The following is an 18,068-nucleotide window of genomic DNA, read 5'->3' as shown; positions in this document are numbered from 1 at the left end:
CAATAAATACTTCTTGTATGGATAGCAAGACCCAGACTTTGCCATGATTAATTAACGACACCACATTCTTATTCCATATACACCTTCATTTTTCTGCAGTCTTCATGGGGCAGAGTCCCTGTCTATGTTTAACCAAACAGGTGAAGGCATGGGGCCAATTATTTGGCCTAGAATTTCCTGGGACTTTTATTTCCACCAGAGAGATACAAAGTTGGGGAAAACTGTCAGATTCTATTCAGTTTGAACCACTGGATAGTCCCTGCTTCTGAGACTCAACCATATCTTCTTGGATCCTCTTCTTTTTTAATCTGGCACTTAAGTCTCATCTTTAATTCTTTATAACTCTCACTTCCACTATGTCCCCTGTCCCATCCTCCCTTTCACCTCAGCCTTTTCTTTTGCATCATTCATTTTTGTACAACATATGCTTTCTCATCTTGGTTATAGTCCCCATGAAATTCCCACCACCAGTTCACCCATGTACCATCACCATAGTCCCTTGTGCTCTTCCCACCCTGTTTTGATCTTACTCCACTCTCCCCCCCCCCCATAGAATGTCTGGTTTATAGTTACTTGTTGATATTATTTTTTTTCCTGATCCCTTATTTGGATCCTCTACATTCCTCCTAAAAGTGAGACCATCTGGTATTTTTCTTTTTCTTTCTGGCTTATTTCACTGAGCATGATCCCTTCCAGCTCCATCCATGTTGCTGTGAATGGCATGAGTTTATCTTATTTGATTGCTGAGTAATACTCCATTGTGTATGTATACCATGTCTTCTTGATCCAGTCATCTATTTTTGGGCATTTGAATTGTTTCCATAGTTTACCTATTGTAAATAGTGCTGCATAAATATAGGGGTACAAGTGACCTTTTGAATTAAATACCTAGGAATGGAATTGGTCGCTCATATGGAAGGTGCATTTTTAGCAGTTTGAGGAACCTCGTCACAGCTTTCCGTAGTGGTTGGACCAGTTTGCATTCCCACCAGCAGTGCGGGAGAGTTCCTTTACTCCACATCCTTGCTAAAAATTGTTGCTAGTTTTTTTTTTGTTGTTTTTTTTTTTTTAATATGTGCCATTCTCACTGGGGTGAGATGGTATCTATCTCATTGTGGTTTTGATTTGCATTTTCCTGATTATGAGTGATTTTGAAGATTTTTCCATATGTCTGTTGGCCAATTGCATTTTCTCTTTGGAGACGGGTCTTTTTAGCTCCTCTGCCCATTATTCAACTGGGTTGTTTACCTCAGCCCTACTTCCTCAGGTCAAATCCTAATTGATATTTATGTCTTTTTGTGAAAGACTCTGCAATTACTTATTGGCTGTGGCAACCCAAACTGCTACAGAACAAAGGATATTAAAGTGTAAAGTTTGGACTCTCAAACCCAAAAACCTGTGTCACTGTACTGAGAAATGAGAACCCTAACCCACAAATGAAACTTAGTTAACAAAGCTTGGTATGAGGACACCTAATGTGCCATAAAGATGATTCTCTTCTTAATTTTCTCCCTTCCCATTTAGAGATGACTCCCTTAGAAGTCATACTGTGCCTCTTAAGACTGTGAAGCACTGTCATCCTTTTCTCAATCTTTATTTTGATCTACTAAAGTACCATTGCACTAGCCCTCCACTGAGTGCTGTTGACCTTGTTGGCTGATTGCTTTTAGTGATTCCCTTCAGTGATTGTTAGAGCAACTAGACAGTAATGAAAACAGCTGGCTCACTTTATCTTAGCAGGATTAAAGCCTGAAAACAAATTTTTTATGAGGAGGGAAAAGATTTTGATCAGTATCTTAAAGTAGCATGAAAGGAAAACCGGAGACTTTATTATGGTAAAAAGAAACTTTGTAAAGAAAAGCATAACGGTTAGATTCCTGATGGAAGGAGTAGTGATGCTCTGATTTCCTTTTTAACAATAAATGCCACCCACGTTCTAGCCATGGTATATATACTAGTTCATAGATCCAGAAATCATATTCTCTAAATAGGGAGAAAAAGACGCAGGAAATGTAAAGCAATCATGAGAAAATTAAAGTGTTATACAGCATTATTTGAGGTCTTTCCACGCTATGTCCATAAAATTGGGGAAAGTCAACCTTGTAAGAAATCAAAGATACTCAGGAAATAAGTTGTGTTTCTGCCATTGGTGATGAATGTAAAGTGTTAACACTGTAGCACAACAAAATTGTAGATATTTATAAATATATTTTAAATTAAAATTCTGATCCTTTTAATACTTAAGGCATTTTGTAGGTAATTGGGGGACTGTTGTAGAGCCCGTAATAGAGAAATGAACTGTTGCAGGAACATTCCTTCTCCACATTGTCCTTCCAGGAATAAAAATGGCTGGTTTGACCTATTGGTAGAAAGGCAGCACAATAATCAACGGCATTGCATTACTGCAATCATAGATGACATGTCAATCAATGGCTTATTTTCTAGGCCTCTGCTTTGTAACTGAAAAATAGAAATGTATCAGTCAGGGGCAAGACCACTGTCTATCTCTGCAATGCCTGTACGTAAATTAGAAAAAGTCATTCGTCCTCCAGGAGAATGTAGCCCTGTTAGCCTGGCTAGTGTTGTCCAGGCCAGATTTCAGCCCCCAGTTTCTTTACTGAGTTCTATTGTACAAAGGGCATCACTATATAGTGTATCCCTGGCTGCCTTCAGAGACCAAACCTAAATATTTTGTCAAAGGAAAATTTATGAGCAGAGTATTGAGAGGTTCAGGAAGCCGAGGAAATGACAAGAACTAAGACATCTCTGGTATTAGGACCTTAGTTAACCAAGATTTTAGGCCAAAGTTGCCTGATCCATGGCTCCCAAGTGCTACTGCAATGGATTTAACCTATGCCTGTGTCCCTCTTTTTTATCCCTCACTTAGGACTTGTAGTGTAAGGAGTAATATTTGCTTACCTGACACTTAGTGTACCAAGAAACTGGTGGAGGAAGTAGCAGACTCCCTTCTTCCAAAGTGGGAAATAGCAGTGAGAGGTGGCAGTTACTTCCTACTCACTAAGACTACACACCACTTGAATCATTCCCAAGGGGAGATTGGTGTGCTGTAAGGATGGTGTGCATGTGTGAGAGAGTTGGGTGCTGGATAACTATAATATGGTAAGTGTGTGGCATGCAACCTAGGTACTAATATCTGTTATCACCTATATAGTAAGGTAGTATCTAGTCTTAGTTCCTGTGCAAAACTGCTGTGAAGACAGTGACAAATACTAGAAGCAAAGGCAATTAGGTGTAGTTTTCATGACCTAGTGTTGTAGTCCATCGTCTTTTCTCTATGCATAAAGGTGGTGGCAGAAATTAGTAACTCAGGAAAGGAAGAAACTCAACTCATTGTGAAATATTCAAAAGTAATGTTATGAATTAATTTTTCTTCTTGGTTCATTGTAGTCTGCCCCATACTGAGTGCAGGAGGTAGTTTTCTCCAGAGAAAGAAGAGAATTCCCCAAATTTATTATCTCTTAATAGATAACATTGTTTATTTTATACCTTTGCTTTTTACTTTTTTAATGGTCATACCTATATATCAAAGAGGCCACTCTAACAATCAACAATGTAAACTACTGGGCTAGGGGCGAGGCGCAGTGTCTATAGGCTCCTATAAGATCTCAGAGCCTTCCACAACACCCTGCTCCTTCCTGCTGTGAAGGACTCTAGTGCCTGTGTGTAGACTGTTCGTGCCCAGAATGGAAGGGAACATAACAATTTTGGTTGTTGGTTTTTGCCTAAGACACTGCTGATTTTCCTCATAGATGTAATTTTTCCCATGCCCTTGAGTTTCTTTTGTGTACAAAACATTGTTGTAGTGAAGTATTGCAAAATTTCTCAGCTAGCATGTAGTCCAGTAGAATTTGCCTTTCATTTTCTGTTTTGAAAAAGCAAACTTTCTGCTATGACAGATGATAGGTAAGTAGGGAGGGAGGGAGGGAGGTAGATAGGTAGGTAGGTAGGTAGATAAAATAGGTGGGATACTTTTTGTGATGGATTGATGATCAGTCATTAAAAAAATAACGTTATTCTAAGGCCCAGTGATGTTCTAAGTCCTAGCTTATTTTATTGAAAAGTGAAACCTAGATGATCTTATAGATTCATGGATTTTACATAGTAGCAATCAAGACAGAAAAAAACAAGGGAACAGATGCACAAATATTAAGCACAAATTGTGAAGGAAATAATTTAAAAGAAAAAGCAGTGCTCAATAATAGCAAATAGAGTGGGGCCTATTCAAAAAAGGTTCACCTTTAGGCTTCTCTGAGGAATAATAGGAAAGTCATGATATGAAGACTGACATGAAACCTGTTGGTAAAACAGATGGGAGTTTGAGGGCCAGGGAAGAGGGAGATAAGGATGGGATGACAGTGGAGTATATGTCTATATATTATTCAGGGTGAACCAGGCTATAACTGGTGACATACAGCCCCCAAATAAAGTGACTTAACATTTAGGTTATTTCTGACTTCTCAAAGTCTGTTCTCTGACAACTATACTCTTTTGGGTACTTTGGTCCTTCACCTGGACTACCATCTCCACACATGGCCACCATATGCTCCACCAAAAGGAAAGAACAAAAGAGAAAGTTTTTTTTTTTTTTTTAAGATTTATTTATTCAAGCACTGGGTACAGTCAGAAGCGTGGGAGGGTGAGAGAATTCACCAGAGCAGAGAACAGAACAGGCAGACTGATGAAATACACTTCTGAGGGCAGCAGTGGGTCGAAGAGGAGGTCTGCACGCCATGTGGGACACTCGCCCAGCTGCCAGGGATAGAACTGGCGCTGCAGAGGCTGCGGGCAGCCTTGCAACCCAGCGCTCAACAGCTGCGCTTCCCCACTGCCTTTCCCCAGTGTTAACAGTGGAGTGAGTTCATGGCCCTCGCTTACAGCAGAATGTGAAAGTTCAAGAAAGGGTGGAGGCTACATAGTATTGAGCACAAACCATGTCCACCTGAGAGCATGGGAGCCAAAGCATTTTAGGCAGAACAGCCTGGAAGGACAAGGTAGGATTATGGTTAGTACACGCAGTACCATTGCATTGTAAAAGGACATTCTACCTCTTACAGGTAGGTGCCCTCTTGAAAGATGCTATTATTTAAGTGACCAGAATTTAGTGGAAAGCCATGTCTTTTATACAGAAATACTACTTCCAAAAGGAATGGGAGGCAGATAACCACTAAAAATTATTAATCATATACTTTATGTGGTAAATATAGTATATGCATTTTCTCCTTTAATTCTAAGTACTAATTATTCTCATTCCACAAATGAGGAAACACACAAAGGTGTTGTGTGATTCAGTTGTGATCACACAGATGGTAGGTAATAGAGATGATATTGAAACCACACAATCTGACTCAGGGACTATGGAACCACTACACTCTAATGCAGCTAGAACATGCTTTCTTGGTCTTGGTCAATAAGAGTCCTGGCAACAGGTGCCCCACCCTGTGAAAGAGAATGTATTATTGCATCTTACAGGGGCAAATCAGAGGACAGAATAAGGGAATGTGTGTAGCATGCTGAAGGAGGTGTATCGCATTTTAATGGTTATCCTAAGAATTGAATTTTATTTGGCAACACAATATTCATTAGCTTACCTTGAGATTGCCCTTCCCGTCTTGTTATTTTATGAAGTGTTAGAGAACCCGTATCACTCTAGTGCCCAAGTCACGGATGCGCCATCCAGAGGGTAGTGGGAGACATCATGTTACTAATGTTAATAATCTTGTCCAGACAAATTTTTCTGTTTGAGAATGGCCATGGTTGTAGTATTCTGGTTATTAGTTTTGCTCTCTCTCAGAGAGTGCTTTCCTAGCTTATTCTGCAATGTATTCTCCCTCTCCACTTTGCTCATGAAGTATCCCTGCGCTGGGAAACCCTTTCCTCCATTCTTCTACTGATGAAATTCCCATTACCGTCCAGATTCATTTTCAGCATCAATCTCTTCTGGAAGTCATTTTTTGGACTCCCAGTTTGGGTTCAGAGCACCTCATTCACTTTCCCATCATGTTCAGCGCCTTTATTTTATCTTTTAACTTTCCTTTATAGAAATTATCTGCTTTGAGTATTTTCTCCTTCTACATTAAAATCTAAAATCCTGATGGATGGGGTCTGTTCATTCAGCCTTTTCTCTACTCCCTTTAGTAAAGTCTTAATAAATGGCACTTGAGGGCCACCCCGGTGGCGCAGCGGTTGAGCGCTGGGTTGCGAAGCTGCCCGCAGCCTCTGCAGCGCCGGTTCGATTCCCGGCTGCTCCCTGGCCACCGGAGGAGGGTCCCTCATGGCGCGCAGACCTCTCCTGCCGCCCGCTGCTCCCCTCAGCAGTGTACTTCGGTCCTTCTGCCTACTCTGCTCCCTGCTCTGGCTCTGGTGAATTCTCTCACACTCCCGTGCTTCTGACTGTACCCAGTGCTTGTATAAATAAATAAATAAATCTTAAATAAATAAATAAATAAATAAATGTCACTTGACCTAAATTAAATAGGTGAAAGCTGATTTCCAATTAGATGAACTGAGAGTTCCATAATTCTATGGTAGCTTTGGAAGTAAGAACTATTTCTTACTTCATAATTCAAACAATGGACCCAAAATTAATTTTTATAATCTATCCATCCCAGATAAATAGAAGACCTGAAACAAGTTGTTTGTTTATTCTCAAAGCAAGTTGTTAATTTGAAGTATCTTTAGTTATACAACTGCAAAGTAGTTATCTATATTGCTTTCATGAAATCTCAGGGGCCTGTTACACTTATTGAGCCCACCATGGGTGGATGTCAGCCCACCATAAGTACAGCTTGTTATGCCAAAACCATAGCTCAAGCAGCTTAATTGATGCAGAAGTGAAGACCAAGAGTCTTAGAGCAATTGTACTGCTTTGACATTTTCCTGGAAGTGGCAAGGAGGATGTATTTCCATGTGGCAAGCTACTGGATTTCTCCCTTGTATTTCTTGTTATAAACACATTTTCCTCGTTGACATTTATTAGAAAGTAACACAAAGCAGATTGCTGGGTTTGCACTCTGGACATTTTATATTGGGCATATTGCATGCGCCCTGTGTGCCAGGCATGATGGCATCCTTGGAGGTTAAGCCCTCAAATCCTATTCTACCATTTTAATAATTTCATTGACTTAACCTTTAGATAGATAAAGTATATAATTTCCTCAAGGAGTACTTTGCTACTCTGTGCTTGCTGAAAGAATGCTTCAGGTTAAAAATTTGGTCTGTGATCTGTCAGGTGATGATACAAAAGGTTTAACTTAAACACAAACACTGGGTCACTGAGGGACATGATCCAGATGGTTTTGTATTTGATTACACCATTCTCCATTTCCTGGGCACCTCTATCCTTTCTTCTCTTTTCTGCCATCTGTCAATACACCTGAATGAGAAACTTAATCACATATGCTATCAACAGTTTAGTTTGTTTTTTCTCCCCCACCTTCTCTTTCATTGGGTGGTTTATAAAAAGTATATTATAAAATAGTAACTAGTTTTACATTGTTTTCCCCAGAGCTAAGTAGTTTAAGACTAAATTTGGACCATTTGCTCATGTAATTACAGTATTTGAAGCAAAGAAATGTTATATTTGATCAAATTATTAATTAGGGTGGAGTACATTTTTCTTATTTTTTTGTCTTTATTGTGAATTGAAGATTTAGTGATTCGTTATTATGTATTCATGTGGGGCTTATTCAAAAAATAATATTTGTTTGGGAATTTGAGATTAACCTTAACAAGAAATTAACAGCAGCATATAAAGTGGCATAACTTATGAATCTTGGAATCAGAATCACCTGATTTATTCCTGGCCAGGTTATGTTCTAGTTCAGTGGCCTCAGGCATGTTATTTAACCTTTCCAAGTCCCATATGTAAGGAGGATATAGGACTTTGTAACTTCTGGGGTTAATGAGAGAATGATGTTGCATTTAGCAGAGTGCCTGTCACTCTGTAAGTGCTCAGTAAGTGATGATCATTTTTGTAATTAATATTTGTTCAACTAATAAACTAACTTTGACCACTAAAGTAAAGAGATAAAGTAATGGGATGGAATTAAAAAAAAAAAAAAAGAAAACTATTATGCCTTTGAAAATGTGATTGTCAAGTGGTTTTATAAAATTATTTTTACTATAGAGAGTTATAACTCCATGAATATAATGATCCTCTATAAGAAGCCAGATTGCCCTGTTCAGGTGTCTCAAGTAAAAGTCTGCAATAATATTTTTTATCATACTTTCTACTAAGTTGGTTGAACTTATGTCAACAACTTAGGACTAGCTTGAGCAAACTGTAATTAGTGGCCCAAATCCAGACCCTTGCTTGTTTTTATGTGGCCTGGGAGCTAAGAATGGTTTGTACAATTTTAAATGTAAGGAAAATTGCTTTTAAAATGAATAACACTTTGTGACATGGGGAAATTATAATAAAATTCAAATTTCAGTGTCCATAAATAAAGTTTTATTGGAACATAATCATATTTATGTATTATCTCTGACAGATTTTGATTGGCAAAATTAAATATTTGTGATAGTGGCTACATGACCTATAAGACCTAAAATATTCTTTCTAGCTCTTTACAAAAAGTGTACTGACCCCTGATTTTAAATAACAAGAATATATTTATGGTGGAGGATTTCAGAATATAGCCCTCTCAATTTAAAGATCATGTTTTATTTTCCTAGGGCTGCTATACCAAAATATCATAAACTGGTGACTTGAAACAAGAGAAATTTACTGTGTCACATTCCTGGAGGCTAGAAATCTCAAATTGAGAAATAGCCAGGGTCATAGGTCTGAAACCTGTATGAGAATTCTTCCTTGCCTCTTCCTAGTTTCTACTGGTTTGCTGGCAATCTTTGGCATTCTTTGATTTAAAACTACATAAATCCAATCTCAGTCTTCATTGTCACTTGTTATTCTGTGTATCTCTGTCCTCAGTGACTGTCTTCTTAAAAGGACACCAGTCATTTGGATCAGATATCCACCCTACTCTAATGTGAACCCATTTTATATAGTTGCATTGTTAAAACAGCCTTAATTTCAAATCACAATCACATTCTGAGCTACTGAGGGTTTAGGATTTCAACATATCTTTACTTTGGTGAGGACAAGGAGAAAGTTCAGTCCACGACTATCAGGAAACTGGATTCAACTAAAGTCATAAAAAAAAGCTAGTGTTAGAATCAGGATAAAACTTTATAGTCATAGGACTTGAATCAGAACCTGGAGACTGAATCTCTAACTGGTGACTAATCTTTCCACCACACCAAATGGATTCAAAGTGAATTAATCGCCAATATCTTAACGTAGTCTTTTTAGGATATAACTATATATAAAATATATAAATATATATTAAAAGTATATATTTAAGCATTACAAATGAAACACATTGTTTAAAGTTGTGTAATGTAATTGGATAACATCCCAGTTCTATAATTTTTATTTGTTTATACTAGGAGACAATGAGTGTGATGAGTTTTATTTTCTATTTTCGTTGGCAGCTAACCATTCTATAAAACAGAATGGAATGTATTTATGTGCAATGACACTTTAATATTCTGTTAAGTTTTCATTGTAGTCAGAAGTGACATGAATACAAAACAATATTAAAGAGGAAAAAGCAACAATATAAATAATAAGTTCTTTAAGTCCTTTGAAAAATAATATATCTGCTATCTATACAATATTTTTTTCTTTTCCCATTGGCTATCACTTTTATTAACTGAAAGAACTCAAGCATCTTTCTCAAATCTACTCTAAAAGTAGTATTTTCAGGTGGATTCTTACCTTTTACGTCCATTAGTAGTTGTATGAAAGGAGTTAATAGAATGTCTCATGATTAAAATATCATTAAAATATGGAATGTGAAAAGTATTCTTTTAGAACTAAAAGTAATAGAAACCTGGTAAATGGAGGTGAGTAGGGAAATTTTCACCAGGTCTTGTTTACATGTGACTATCATACTGCATTCTTTAGAATATTTTCAGATGGTATCAGATGCTTATATTGTGGTGTAGTCTGGGCTTTTGGTATTGAAGAAAGACACCAGCATGATTTAGCAATGCTGTTCTCTTGACCTGAATCCAGGCCTTTTGGTTTAATGTTTTGGAAGATGCTTCTCCCTCCATCAGCCAGCACAAGGCAATTGGGTATTGGCTCAGTAACCCTAAAGAAAAATACCCCTGGATGAACTTCCAGCAGTAACATTCAGACATCCAAAATCTAAAATAACCTAAGATTAAATGGTTATATTTTGAAGGAAAAAGCTGACAATAGCTTTGTTACTGCATGGAAAGTTCCAAGTTTACTGTGACCATGGGTAATTAATTGTCATAACATATGCTTTTGAGGTAACTAGGAGAAAGGAAAAATTACCCCATTTGACTGATAGAAAAACTGAGACAAGGACAGCTAACTTGCTTGTGGTTACCCAAGGAATAGTTGGCTGAGACTCCAGGATTCCTGACTCCAGATTCATTGCTGTAACCACCAGACTGAAACCAGCCACCAAAGGCTGTAATTTGGTCCTGAGGTTATGGCCATAGTTTAGAACCACAATAGTGAGGGAAACACACTTTAAGACGACCTTGAAACTCTCTCAAGGGAATTATGCCTCTTTATCTGTGTTGATTATGCAACAATTTGAATGAGAGTTCTTTCCCCAACACTTTTGTGGTACTGGGACAGGCTGGGGTTCCTCTTAGGAAACTGGGAAGGTTTGTCTTAACCTTGAGCCCAAATTTTTAAATCAGTTGTATTGAGTTTATGATGCACAAATCAATGTTTTAGCATTATGCTTTTTATTTGCCAGAAGTCATAACATGGGTAGCCATGGACATAGCAAAATGGGCCAGAGAGGAGTGGGCTGGAGACTCGGAGACAAAGAGAACAGACTTCTTGGGGCCACCGGTATCTGGAAAGACCCTGATGTGGGTGATTACAGGGATATGGAAGGGCATAGTCTTTGAACAAGAAAGCTTCCAGTGTCTCTAGGAGGCAGAGTATAGTAGAAGTGGTTGATGACTCTAAGGATTGGCTTGAAGTTCTGGCAGACAAACCTCATGCATTGTGGAGGCTGGGTTTTGCTTCTTTGGGGCTGAGGCTCAAAGAATAGAGCAGCTCAAGGTATTTCTGAAAGAGCACTGAAACAAGGGTGCCAAGTAATAACAATCATATTAATATCAATAATAACTGCAGCATATCTACTCTTTATTGAGCACCTATTCTGGGACTAAGTTTTATGCTAGCTCATTACCTTTGTTATCTTGTTCATTCCTCACTATAATCCTGCAAGGTATTTTTAAATTTATTTTTCACATTTTATTATGTAGAAATTGAGACTCAGAGGGGTTAACTGACTTGCATCATATTGCAACACTACATGGGAGGGAGAAGGAATTTGAACCCAGAACTCCTATTCCACTGCCAAAGCTTTATGCACATCCCTACTGGACCCTGGCAGGGAGGATAGATACAGAGGGCAAACTCTTCCTATTTCTTTTAAGAGCATGGTTAATCCTAGAGATTAGTCCTTGGTTGTGTCTTCAAGTAAGAACAGAATGATTCTAATGTAGGCAGTTGAGGTTCTAAGCAGGTTATTTATCCATAGTTGATTGTCCTTTTCCATAACAGTTTTCCTCACTTAATAGTGGTTAATAGACATTAAAGCCATACAGATTTTATTTCAAATCTTTTATCAGATACTTAACTATACTTTATTACTTACCCTCTCTGAGTCACTTATTTTTCATCTGCAGGGCTGGCATCACATAAGATTTTTATAGAGTGAGTGGAGTCTTCTATATACATGCTTAACTTGTGGCAGGTTGTTAGCAGTCCTCAGCCTTTACTGTACATTAGAATCACTGAGCCATCGTGAGCCATCAATGCCCAGGCACATTCCCAATTACTTAAATCAGAATGTCTAGCATTCAATGAATATAATGATGGCCAAATCTTAGCCATAAGTGGAGCGTCTTCCTACTTACAGAGAACTAATTTTTCATATTTACTCTCTCATGTTTAAGTTACCATAATTCCTTTACTTTATTAGATTTCCAGTTTAGTTGTTAATTCAAACAGTGAACAGAATGAGAAGCAAAGGGAATGATTTTTAAGGATGGATATAAACTTCCAAAACAGATTTTATCTTCTTTACTGCCCAGAAACCCCCAAATCACAATATTTCCTCCCTTGTGAACTCCTAGTATAGCAAAGAAGGCGGTCTGTTACTGAATTGTGTCTGAATCAGGAGCAATCCAACCTAAGGCCTGGGTTAGCAGCTGGATCCCAGGGCAAAGTCACTTTCAAGCTGCTTTTCTTGGGAAGAGGATTGTGGGGATATTCTGTGGGAAGTTTGGAGGCCAGTATCTGTGTGGATGCTGAGAGTTTAGAACTGAGAGCTCAGAAGCGATGTTGAGTCAACTGGTCAGCTGTAGGATTGTAAATGAGGGAGAATTGAAGGGAAACTGGGTTGATTGGGATCAAGTTGAAAACAAGTAAAGAGGGTACGGAGTATGTGGGGGTTGGGTTGACTTAATAGTCAAGTGTGCTTGTTATAAAAACACATATGTCATGACCCCCAAATTACTCTATAACCAATAATTTTTATAAAGTATCAGATGGCCTAGAATAGTTGGCTAATAGAACACACTGATCATTGAAAGAGCAGTTGATTGGAGTGAATGTAGGGTGGAGTGAATGGAGTGAATGTAGGGTGACCATCCATCATGGTTTGACAGGTATAATTAAATTATAAATAGGACTTCCTCTTATTCTTTTTTTTAGAGATTTATTTATTTATACATACAAGAACTGGGGTACAGGCCAGAGGTGTGGGAGGTGAGAGGATTCACCAGAGACAGAGTAGGGAACAGAACAGGCAGACTGACTAAAACACACTGCTGAGGGGAGCAGCGGGCGAGTCAGGAGAGGTCTGCTGCGCCATGTGGGTTGCTCCCTGGCCGGGGATCAAACTTGTGCTGCAGTGGCTACAGATAGCTTCATAGGTTGCGTCTTAACCCCTTGTGCCACCAGGGAGGCCCAACTCTCTCTTATTCTTAAAGGTGTGCTGGTTTGACCAAAAACTTATATGATCCCCATGTATAAGTCTTGAAATTTCATATTTCTCTAGATTGGGACTGGTCACACTAACTATATCAATAAACATGGTTAGAATTGCAGAAATGAGTGTCTGATCACCCATAAGGATAAAGGATAAATACTGCTCATCAAAATCATTTGATGCTTTGAAGTAGAGTGATTGCTCCACAAGTTGAAAGCTGTTTATAGCTAGTATCTGCCCAGCAAGGTGAAAGCAAAAATTAAGAAAATTATGTCTGTAAAACCTAAGCTTCCTTGAAATTATCCATATAATTCAGAGCTCAAAGGGTTTTGCTGAACTATCCAAGAATTTTCCACATTCCATCCTCTTCTAATAGTCTACATTTCTAAAACCATGCTTAATTAACTCTTAGCACAAATAAAATATTTGCTACATTAGATCTATTTTTAGTGTAGATACAGGTAAATCTGATGCATATTTTATTAATTCATAGATCTAACCCTGCACTTAACTTTGATTAATACATATTGAGAAAAGTCAAAGGGTCAGCAGAAGCAAAGAAATGCCTTATTGATCTGGTTGATACATACATATATACATAAAATCGGTGAACATATATACACATATAAAATCGGTGAATATATATATGTATATATAAAATTGGTGAACACTTCTAAGTCTTTTTTATGCTCCTTCTATGTGTTCCTATCCAGCTTCCACTTTAGCTCAGCACAGGAGAGGCAGGCAGCTGTACTAGCTAGAACAGATTTATTAATGATAAACTGATATCCAAAATCAACTTATGCTCCCACGAACCATGGATCAAACATTTTTCTTATTTCATGACTTTGCTAAATTTGGTATATTCAATTTATTTTTACCAATTGTACAAGTATGACAGGTTATCTTACTGGTTTTTCTAATTACTATTGAGGACCTTCATATATTTGTGGGTTATATGTACCTCATTTTCTGTGATTTTCCTGTTTGTCTTTTGTCCATTTTTTTATCTTTTCATCTTACTGTATTTTTCTTATTTTGTTTGTTATTTTAAGAATTCTCTATAGCCATTGAGAATGTCTCCTTCAAATTTATGGTTTTCTTTTTGCTTCCTTTTTCACGTCTGTCATGTCTGACAACTTCCAGTTAACACACCTTTGGGATCACCTGCCATCAGCCATTGCCCAAACAGCCAATGGCCATTCCAGCCCCATGTGAGACTTGTCTAATGTCAGTCTTTGCTTTGGGGTGCTCCATTCGGACTCTTCAATGTGGTCCTCACAGCCTGGGGCTCTTTCTATCCAATTCTCTTTTCCTTCTTTCCTTCACAGTTGCCAGGTCTGCATCATAATCCCAGGCTCTCCCCACCTATTCCTGCTACTTTTGTTCCTCACAAGTGTTTTCCCATCAAATTTTTTAGGCTTCTATTTCCATTTTGACATGTACCACCTAGGGAGTTCAAACATAGTGTTTTTTGATGAATGGAATTCTTCTCTGTTTTCTCTTCCTCCTCTTTCCCTTTTCTCTTCTTTTTTTATTATGGAATATTTCAAACATAAACAAAAGTAAATACAATTGTAAAATAACTTCCATGTGCCCATAACTTCAGTGATTATCAACATGTTCCCCAATCTTCTTTTATGTGTTCCCTTCCACATTTTTTCTTGGAATATTTTAAAGCAATTTCCACACATTAGAGTATTTCACTCAGAAATACTTCACTATGTCTCTCTAACAAATAAGGCTCCCTTAAAAAAAAAAACACACACAGTATCGTCATCATTATAACACAATCAATAATTTAATGTTATCAAACACTGAATATGTATTTACATTTTTATGGTTAAACAGAAATGTTATCTTTTAATGTAGTTGGAGTATCCTTTTTTTTAAATTTACACTTTCCATACATTCTCAAGAAATTATGTGCTACCATATTGTTAGTAGAATGTTCTCCTAAATTCTTCACCTATTTGGTTTATTCATTTAACCTTTGAATCACATGAAATTGATTTTTGTGTAGGATACAAAGTAGAGGTTCAATTTTTTTTCACTATTCTAACTCTATTCTGACTAGTTATTTGCATGGTTAGCTTTGCTTGGCCTTTTCTTTTTCTTTCTTTTTTTTTTTTTTAAGATTTATTTATTTATTTATACAAGCACTGGGTACAGTCAGAAGTGCAGGAGGGTGAGAGAATTCACCAGAGCCAGAGCGGGGAACAGAACAGGCAGACTGAGGAGCATACTGCTGAGGGGGTAAGCAGTGGCGGCAGGAGAGGTCTGCGTGCCATGTGGGACCCTCGCTCAGCGGTCTGGAATCGAACCAGCGCTGCGGAAGCTGCTTCACAACTCAGCGCTCAACCACTGCGCCACCGGGGAGGCCCTGGCCTTTTATTTTTCATGTTGCTTGCATATACTTCAGTATGTTCTTAGTATACTACTTATAGATTTTATTTTTCATCTGGCATAATACTTTTATTTTTAACTGGCAAGTTTAATACAGTTACATTTACTGTGATTACTGATATATTTGGCCTTTTCTGTATATTTCTTTCTTATCATCTTACTTTGTCCCGTCTATTTGATTCACATTTTCAATTCTTCTTCCTCTTATCTTCCTTCCCTTTGAGGGTTTATGGAATATTTTTTTTATTTTTTTTTTATTTTTTTTTTTATAGGGGCATGTTTTATTTATTTGCTTGTTTGTTTTTGTTTATACATGCACTGGGTACAGTCAGAAGCGCGGGAGGGTGAGAGAATTCACCAGAGCCAGAGCTGGGAGCAGAGCAGGCAGAGGAGCGAAGCACACTGCTGAGGGGAGCAGCGGGCGGCAGGAGAGGTCTGCGCGCCATGTGGGACCCTCGTCCGGTGGCCGGGGAGCAGCCGGGGACCGAACCAGCGCCGCAGAGGCCGCGGGCAGCTTCGCAACCCAGCGCTCAACCGCTGCGCCACTGGGGAGGCCCTTGTTTATTTTTTTATTCCATTTTCATCCCTCTATTGGTTTGAAAGTTAATTCATTTCACTGCTGTTGTTTTAGTGATAAGACTTGAAATGTTGCAGGTAAGTTCAACAAGGCCAGTAAGTAAGCAATGACTTAATATCTCAGTGGAAGAATATACCATCCTCAATATATTTTAATTATAATCACCCTCTCTCTCACATCTTGAATTTTTCTTTTTTAAGCCATCAAATTAAAATCACTACCGCTTTATACAGTCTTATTTAGATTTACCTCTGAGTTTTAACATTTCTTTGCTCATGTTTTTTGTGTCTCTCAAATTTTGCTTTTTGGTATCATTTTTCCTCTGCCTGAAAACTGTTCTTTGGAAGGATCTAGCTACAATCTCAATTTTTGTTTTCCAAAAACATCCATATTTTGCTTTTGTACCTGAAAAGCCATAGTGCTAAGTATATAAGTTGTCAGTTATTTTCTGTCAGTACTTTGAAAATTTTATTTTACTGTTTTATGACTTCCCTTATTGTAATGGAAAGTCTCCCTGTAATTTATGTATCATTTTTTTTCCTGTTACTTTAATATTTTTCCCTTTGTTTTTGGTATTCTACAGTTTCAGTAAAATGTATACAGATGAGGACTTCTTTTTATTTCTTTATTTGGCATATGTTAAGCTTCCTGTCTCTGTGAACTCAGGTTTCCTCAATTCTGGAAAATTTTGAGTCTTTAAGTTGGATGTTGACTTTCTCCATGTTCTCTTTTATCTTCCTGCAGTTTGCTGCAGTGCAGCTTTACAAGTATGGACATCTCTCAAGCACTTTCAATAAAGTTGCTGTCACGGGTTCAGACCCTGTCAAAATAATGCACTAAGCAAAACTGCAAGGTCTCTGCTAGATCATTTAGTGCCTTTGTGCAAATTAGAACAAAAGCACCTCTGTAGATGGATATGAGGCATTTTATTTAGTGAGCAGGAACATGGCTTGGGGAACAGTGCTAGAGTCGGTTGTAACCCCTACTGTCCCCTTAGCTGGACCTTTTTGGCTATGAGCTGCACAACTATTTGTAGAGCCCCTGAAATATTAAGACCTGTGGGTGGTATGGGACACTTGGTGTAGTGTCAGGATCAGAGGTTTGGGGGCAGAGCCTAGAATGGCTACAGAATGGCAGGAAATCTTCACACTGTGCCTTAGGGAAAGACCACCTGGTGATAGGCTGGTCTCATCAATACTTGCACCCAGAGACTGCTCCTGTTAGTGTATTACCTTCTAGCAGAGACAAGTGAAGGAGTGTCTTTCCTAGGAAATATGTAGCTTCTGTGTTTGGACTTAACCTTTATTTCTTTTCATGGGTACTCTTTGCAATGGGCATGGTTCATATAAAAACAAATTATTTGGACATTTATACTCTTGAAAACCAAGATTGTCATTTAGCCATTTGAATCAGTGAAGAAATAAAAAGATTGTGTATTACTGATCAACATTGTTTTCATTACATAAAATGCATATATACCGAGCATTCCTGATCACCCAAGTGAATGTCTGGATACCGACTAAGCCCTGAAAAAATAGAGGCATTGAGATTCATATTTAACCAGTTTTCTCTTGGCACCTACTTTGTGCCCAGTAGTGGGCTAACACCATGCATTACACTACAAAGATTCAAAGGGAATATTAGCAAAATACTGAGGTGGCAGGCCCTGGGTGACCCTGAAGCCAGCAGAATTGCAGGCCATTGAATCACACATCCCATCCTCTGATTTCACTTGAGATTCATCAGCCTAAATAACCATAATTGATTTGGGAGACTCATTTCCTTCCTTGGAAATCATTAAAGGTGACCACAGCTTGCTTGAAGCAGCACTTTCTCTAAAGGAATCCCCTGAACTCGTTCATGAAGAAGAAAGGCCCTGTCAGCAGGTGGCTGCTCAACCCTGCTGTCCCAAGACCTGCCCAGGCCTGCCCTCTCCACAAAGGCGGCCAGTAGCTCCTCAAGCCTCCCCACTGGGTGCCTTTCAGAGTGTACAAAAAAGGGCATATTGC

The sequence above is a fragment of the Talpa europaea genome (genome assembly GCF_964194135.1).
Source record: "Talpa europaea genome assembly, chromosome: 3".
Taxonomy (NCBI): domain Eukaryota; kingdom Metazoa; phylum Chordata; class Mammalia; order Eulipotyphla; family Talpidae; genus Talpa; species Talpa europaea.
Note: the sequence above shows the minus strand (reverse complement) of the source record.